This window comes from Suncus etruscus, chromosome 9 (assembly GCF_024139225.1).
Source record: "Suncus etruscus isolate mSunEtr1 chromosome 9, mSunEtr1.pri.cur, whole genome shotgun sequence".
In the NCBI taxonomy this organism is placed as follows: Eukaryota; Metazoa; Chordata; class Mammalia; order Eulipotyphla; family Soricidae; genus Suncus; species Suncus etruscus.
In genome coordinates, this window is record NC_064856.1 from 80,725,634 (window position 1) to 80,732,879 (window position 7,246).

Genomic DNA, 7,246 nt, shown 5'->3' on the forward strand with positions numbered 1-7,246 from the left:
ATAATACTTTCTAAGTCCCCCATGTAGCAGCCAATTTCATGATTTCATGTTTTCTTATGGCTGAGTAGAATTCTGTTGTGTATATGTGTCATAGTTACTTTATCCAGTCATCTATTCTTGTATATATGGGCTGTTTCTAGATTTTGGCTTCAATGAATACTGTTGCAAATATAGAACATAGAAGTGCAAATATCTTTTCTCTATTTTGCTTGGGACTCTTGGGGAATATTACAAAAAGTGGATTTTCTGGGTTAAATCGAAGTTCAAATCATATATATACTATATATATGATTATATATAAATCATTATATATATATATATATATATATATATATATATATTAGCAAAGTCCAAACTTTTACAGAAAGACAGGAACAGTTGACATTCCTACCAGCAGTGAATACGAGTTCCTTTCTCCCTGCTTCAGTTCAGCACTGGTTGTTCTTTTTGATGTGTGCCAGTCTCTTTAGTATGAGATAATGTCTCATTCTTGCTTTGACAACCCTCTAATGATCAATGATGCATGCAGAGTATTTTTTCATGTGATTTTTAGTCCTTTTCATTTCTTCTTTGAGGAAGATAATATGTTCATCTCTTCTCCCCATTTTTATGGTATTGGTGATATTTCTCTTTTTTTAAGTTCTACTAGTGCCTAATATAACTTTGATATTAACTTCTTATCAAATGATTGGTGAGTAAATAATTTCTATAAATTTGTGAACTATCTTTGTATTCTCATAATTGTTTCCTTTGAGTTGCATGCAGAAGTTTCTCAATTTAGTATGCTTGCATTTGTATATATTTGCTCACACTTGCTTGATCAGTAGTGTTTCAACCTTGAAGATGTTTTTAACTGCAAAATTATGAAGAGCTAGAACAGTTTTCCTCACAGTACCTTATAGATTAATGTTTGATATTCAAGTCTTTAATTCATTCTGATTTGGCATTTGTGCATGAATTAAAACGAGGTCTGAGTTCATTTTGTTTGGTAATAATATTCTTAGGAAATAATCATAGACAATGGTGTTCTGAACAAATGACATGGATTCCATAGTATTGTTAAATGAGAAGTGCTCAATTCTTGTTGTAAAAGTTAGAAAAGGAGCATTAGGAAGATAACATGAGTGTCTAAGAACACATGCTTAAAAACTATCCTATTGGCTCTGAGATCTCTATCTTTCCACTGTAGCATACAACATTGTGCATATACATAAAATAGATATTACAATAGCTGTTTTAACATTATATAATTTTCTAAGAGTTTTGTTTCATTTGAATCCGTATTATTCTGCAGAATTCTTCTTGAAAGTTTTTCCCCAAAGATTATAATTTTATTTATGTTGTGGAGTATTCTGCTATGAAGGCCTAAAAGCATTTACTAGGAAAGATATCTCACATTATTGTCAGCAATTCATCAGAATCAGGACATATATGCTTTTATTGGTTTTCCAAACTCAATTCTCCTAATCCAAAACAATTCTATACATGCCATTCTTATCTTTAGTTTTTATTGCATGTTTAGAATGCTCTTTACTTTCTTTATGAAGCATAAGTATAACTTACTGCATTGCTATTACATTTAACTTTTATTTTGTCCAGAATACACTCAACTGTTTCCCAATTTTGACAAAGAGTTCGAGAATCATAGGATGTATGAATAGCTAAGTCTGAGTTTCTGTTTTTAAGGAATTGACAGTAATGGGTGCGAAAGAAATATGTTTGTGCATAAATTGTAGCACAACCTGTTTATACAGGTATAAATGCATAATGGGGAGTACATAATACAACCTTCTTAAAATAAAGAAAATAAAAGTAGTATTAAGTTTGTTAGGCTATCATAAACTTATTGAAGATTATTACCAAAGATTAAATTTTGCTATGTTTTCTTACTTGCTTTTCAAATGATTTTTTGTTTGTTTGTTTTTGGGCCACACCCCATGACGCTCAGGGGTTACTCCTGGCTATGCGCTCAGAAATCGCTCCTGGCTTGGGGGACCATATGGTACACTGGGGGGATCAAACTGCGGTCTGTCCTAGACTAGAGTGGGCAAGGCAGACACCTTACTGCTTGCACCACTGTTCCAGCCCCAATTCTTCAAATGATTTTATTTATTTTATTTTATTTTTACTATTTATTTAAATTTTCTTTTGCTTTTGGGCCACACACAGTATTATTATGGCTTGTTTTTGGTTCTGTGCATCTCTCCTGGCAGAGCTTAGAAGATCATATGTGGCGTAGTTCCGAGGATTTAATCAGAGTCAGCTGTGAACAAGGAAAACAACTTTAGCCCTTGTACTATCTCTCCAGAAAAATACTAATAATTTTTTTTAAATTTGGGGCAAGCTATTTCAGTTCTTAGGACTTTTTCTCTCTCTGGCTACAAAATTATTCTTTGGAGTGCTTGGGGAACCATATCTGGTGTCAGGAATTGAACCTGGGTCTGCCATGTGCAAGGCAAGTACCCTACAGCAGTTACTATCTCTCTGTCTCAGTAATATTAGCTCTTAAAAATGTATATTGAGGACTGGAGAGATAGTATATTAGCTAAGGAATTTGCCTTGCATGTAACTACCCAATTCAAACCCTGGCATTTTATTTGGTCCCCTGAGTTCACCAGTGTAATTTCTGAGTACAGACCAAGAATAAGCCCTGAGCAGAGCTGTATGTAGCCTCCAAACCTCTATCTATCTATCTATCTATCTATCTATCTATCTATCTATCTATCTATCTATCTATCTATCTATCTATCTATCATCTATCTATCTATCTATCTATCTATCTATCTATCTATCTATCTATCTATCTATCTATCTATCTATCTATCATCTATCTATCTATCTATCTATCTATCATCTATCTATCATCTATCTATCAATCATCTATCTATATCTATCATTTATCTATCATCTATCTATATCTCTCTATCAATCATCTATCTATCTATCTATCTATCTATCTATCTATCTATCTATCTATCTATCTACCATTTATATCTCTCTCCCAGAGTTTGTTACTTGAGAGGTCTCAGTGGTGATTTCTATAAAGACAGAGATTTCTATAAATATGGAGATTTCTATAAAGAATAACCACTAAGATAATGTAACAATACCACCTCTTGTCAGCTAGTTGATTTCTTACATTGCTAAATTTTATTCCTTTTCTTTTCTGTTTACTTTTATGGGATATTCAATATTAGAAAAACATTAGGAAGTATGTAGAAATTTTTTTTTACCAAAAAGAGATAAAATGGACTAAAATAATGAAATTGGGAATGGAGGGCACACAATGAGAGGTGATATTGGGCTATTTCCTGCTTTGTACTAAGAGGTTGTTTCTGACAGTGTTTTATGGTGGGTGGGTGGGGACAATGAATCTATTTTGGGCCAACATCATAAGCACTCAGCCTCTAGAGTTATCTCTCTAGTTTTGAAAAAGTGAAGTTTTAAAGTACCCTGAATAGAAACATAGATAAATTTAGTAAGTAAAGAAGTTCAAATCTGAGATTTTGTTCATTTTGTCATGATAATTTTGAGAAAATGATAGAAAAAGCATATATACTTTATTGATGTACCAATATTTAATGTTCTGTTAAGAGAGAGTTTTTTGTTTTGCTTTATTTTAAATCTATGTAACTTTCAGCTTTTAGAAAAATTTCAGTTTTCAAGAAAACTGTTTTTTTTTTTTTGAAAGAGAAAAAAACAACATTTGGTTTGTGGGTCATATCTGGTCATGCTCAGGGGCTACTCTTGGCTTTATTGTCAGGGTAACTCCTGGCAGTACTCAGGAGACCCTATCACAATTCAACTCATGATTTCTGAATGCAAAAATGCACTGCAGCCTTATCTACTCCAATTCTGACCAAAAAATTCGCCTCCACGCCCAGCCATCTCTTTTTTTAACCTCCTAGTTATACTCAGCAAAAGTCAAGGGTTACTCCCAGCATGGTGTCCTGTTCTTGTTTTAGTTGACTTACCAGTGATCACTCCCAGACCCCTTGCATGCAAAGCATGCCTTCAGCCTATTGAGCTATCTCCTTGCTTCTCAAGTCCACTACACTTAAGGGATACTAATGAGAGGCATCTGATGGAACACTAATAATTTGAGTGGAGATGTCAAGAAAAGGTATTATAAGTATGTCAATTTATGAGAATTGTTCGCAAATTTTATTTTCAATAGCACTTACTGAGGCAGTTAAGTAAATTATTTTACATTGCATCGTGTGTTAGGTTCAGGATTTGACACTTAAGTCTGATCCATGCTAAGTCAAGAATACTCACTTGTTAAAAAAAAAAAAAAAGAGGGCCCGGAGAGATAGCACAGCGGTGCTTGCCTTGCAAGCAGCCGATCCAGAACCAAAGGTGGTTGGTTCAAATACCGGTGTCCCATATGGTCCCCCGTGCCTGCCAGGAGCTATCTCTGAGCAGACAGCCAGGAGTAACCCCTGAGCACCACCGGGTTGGCCCAAAAACCAAAAAAAAAAAAAAAAAGAGTGAAATGATACTATAGGCTACCAGAGGCAAAAACTCTAAGTCAGGGAAAAGCACAAGGAAAAGCTGTCAATTGCTAAATTGGTTAATACTAGTCAGTGACCTTTCTCCCTCCTTAGTGGAGTACTTATTTAATATTAAGTAAGTGACATAATTTGACTGTAGCAATCTTGGGAATCCATTGGATAGGTGTTCAAATTATTTTCAAATTTGTACAGAATATAGAAAAACCTGTAGGATTTATACAGAATATGTATGGATTATACAACCACCTACTGAAACTAACCTTAAACACTACTTTCTTCTTTTTTTTCCCCATTATTGCCAGCCTAAGTGATGATGGAACAAAAAATGAGTTGGAGAATTTACACACTGAACTCTATTATTAGTAAATTTATAAGGAAATTTAAATTATCCTAGTAACTGCTTTGGGCACATGAACTGAAGTTCTATAAACTCTTTGTCTCCATGCCTCTACTTTTTGTGAACTCTCATTAGGGAGAAAATAACATATAACAAGCAAATGAATATATTTTGTTTTATGTCAACATTGCAGGATTTTTTTCTTTATTTTAGCAGAGTGAACCAAATGAAATTGTCAATATTTTATTGTCCTTGGTCTATAAAGTGTCACATTTATATAGTTCAACCATATTTTAAGATGTGTACAAACCACAGGGGAAACTATTATTTTTGAATTTAACAAAAAAAAGAGTCACACTAAACCTTTTCCAGTTTTCAGAATGATGGCAGTTTGAGCACTTTTACTTCATTATTGCATTTTGTAGGGATGTACTGACAAATAGAGCTTAACATGTCCTTTGACATTCTTAAATATTATATCAGATGTGTTTAACACAGCAGACACTTTGAAATTATCATAGTGCCAACAATCTAAACATAAATAGATAATACAATAAATCTAGCAATAGGGTTTAAAGCTTTCATTGTTTATCAGAATATCAACTAAGTATAAAGAACAAAAGTAGCTTTTCCTCCAGGAACCTCTGTAGAATCATAAAGAATCCTTGCCCATAGAAAAATAGAAAATATAAAAACAAAAAGATAGAAAATGCTGTACATTAGGAAATATATATTATTATTCCCTTGATTTAGACACATGGAATTTTAGAAAAACCATAAATGTTTTAGCATATAGAGACTATTCACCAAGAAAGGGCTGAGTAAAATAAGCACTACTAAAAACCAGAGGTCAGGATTTCCCCGAAAGAACAATTAGCAATCTATCAATTAATATTCCCCCTAAAGAGATTCTTTTTAATTTTTGTTTTGTTTTGTTTGCCACACCTGGTGGTGCTTTCCTGACTCTGCAATGAGAAATCACTCCTGGTGGTGTTTGGGGAACTATATAGGATAACAGAGAAGCAAAACTGAGTCAGTGGTGTGTAAGTGTAAGGCAAGCTTCATACCCATTTTACTATCTCTTCAGGTACCCCCCCCCGTTAAAAGTTTTATTTTTATTTTTTATAATACTCTAACCATGCAAAAAGGATGAAAGGTAGTAAGATCACTATACATCCATGTACTGCCCACCTAAATTCACCAATTATACAATTGCTAACTTTATTGGGTTATTTTGCTTTCTCTATAATCCTTTTCTCTAATTTTTTATTTAATTTTTTATTAATCCTGATTGCATAAACAAAGATGTTTTTATTTTATTTTACAGCACTGCAGTCTTCGTTTTACAGTTTTTAATCAAGTATATACAAAGTAATATTTTTGTTGTTATTTTTCCGCCACACCGGGCTATACGCTCAGAAATCGCTCCTGGCTTGGGGGACCATATGGGACACCCAGGGGATCTAACCGCAGTCAGTCTTAGGCTAGCTTGAGCAAGGCAGACACCTTACCACTTGTGCCACTGCTCCGTCCCCATTTTATCCAAAGTAGCTTTATTCCTGCATCTCCTCCGTTGTTTCTTCTTTATATTTGCTCTTTTCTTTTCCTACTTGGTGAGATTTGGCTTTGTATTCAAAGATCTTTTTGTGATCTTTGTCCAGTTTTAGTCTATTGATAACCACCTTCCTGGGGTAAATACCTACATGGACAGCTGTGCCATTTGTTTTCTCCCACTGTACTCATTCAATGTAGACGACGTTATTTCTTCCTATAAACCTGAACTACTTGGCCAACTGGCTCACCTTTGCAGTGACCTTTCCCAATTTGAACCTCACCGTCTTCCGGATGGGCATGGATTGCACATTGTACTTCTGTCTCAGCTCAATGGAAAGAGAAGACATAATCTTCTGCCAACTTGGCAAGGGGCATAGAAATGCCTTTTGCGGTTCTTGCTCCGGTCAGAAGTCAAAAAGGATTAAATTTCATTTTGGCTGGTACTACTTCAGCGATGACCACAGAAGGGAAGAGAAAATAAAGATATTTTAAATAAAATAAAATTTGAATTTTATTTTGAAAATTTATTTTGAGAGCCACATTTTTTGTTTGTTTTTCTTTGGGGGGGGGAGTCACAGCCGGCAGCGCTGAAGGGTTACTCCTGGCTCTATGCTCAGAAATCGCCCCTGGCAGGCACAGGGGACCATATGGGATGCCGGGATTCGAACCACTGTCCTACTGCATGAAAGGTAAACGCCACACCTCCATGGTATCTCTCTGACCCCATAAAATAAATTTTGAATTCTCTTCTTGTCAATTGTGAAACACTGCTGGACCTATAGCTTAATCAGTTTGTGAAATCTGTCTTTGAAAAGTCCCAAATGACCAGAAATTCACTCCT

The 7,246-nt window shown here is 34.6% G+C and overlaps 1 pseudogene; it reads right to left on the bottom strand.

The window, feature by feature from the left end:
• Positions 1-6,404: 6,404 nt before the first annotated feature.
• Positions 6,405-6,846, bottom strand: LOC126018019 (60S ribosomal protein L26-like; annotated as a pseudogene).
• Between the last annotated feature and the right edge of the window lie 400 nt (positions 6,847-7,246).